Genomic DNA, 624 nt, shown 5'->3' with positions numbered 1-624 from the left:
TTTTCACCTCTAAGAGCAAATATGTTGTTTGTTTCAATAAAATTTTCGCTGGAAAAGGATTCTGTGGTATTTTCTGCCTTTGTGAATTATAATATCATGTTGTGTATTGAATTTTCGAGCTTAAGGTTCAAATGTGACAGGGGCACCCAACGTCAATTTTCGGAAAATATCTGTTCGGAAGACGATTTGAGATCTAGAAATTTCCGAAGATTTGTTGTAAAATTTCTTGCTTGCTTGCCTCTCCTAGGATTTTCGAACAACTGAAAAATGGTATAATTGCCCATGTTTAACGGATTTTTACCCTGAAAAGGTCACCTAGAATTTTCGGGACCCTTTTTTCTGGCTGAAATTTTCGAAAAGGTGAGTTTTGATCCCTATAATTTTCGGATCACTAGACTTTCAGCTAGGAAATCCGAACAGATGAAAAATTTTTAGGTGATAAAAATATGCCTATATCTACCTTTTAAATACTAAAATACGATGAAAAGTCCTATAGTTAAGTGGTTTTGTACTATATTCTCGTTGGGTGCCCCTGATGTGATATGGGAGAAGTTTTTTAGTATTGCTCTGTAAGCAGGAAGGGTTCACAGGCCTGTTGGAAGCGTGCTTGAGTTTCAACAAAAT

This window comes from Montipora foliosa, chromosome 4 (genome assembly GCF_036669935.1).
Source record: "Montipora foliosa isolate CH-2021 chromosome 4, ASM3666993v2, whole genome shotgun sequence".
Lineage (NCBI taxonomy): Eukaryota > Metazoa > Cnidaria > Anthozoa > Scleractinia > Acroporidae > Montipora > Montipora foliosa.
Note: the sequence above shows the minus strand (reverse complement) of the source record.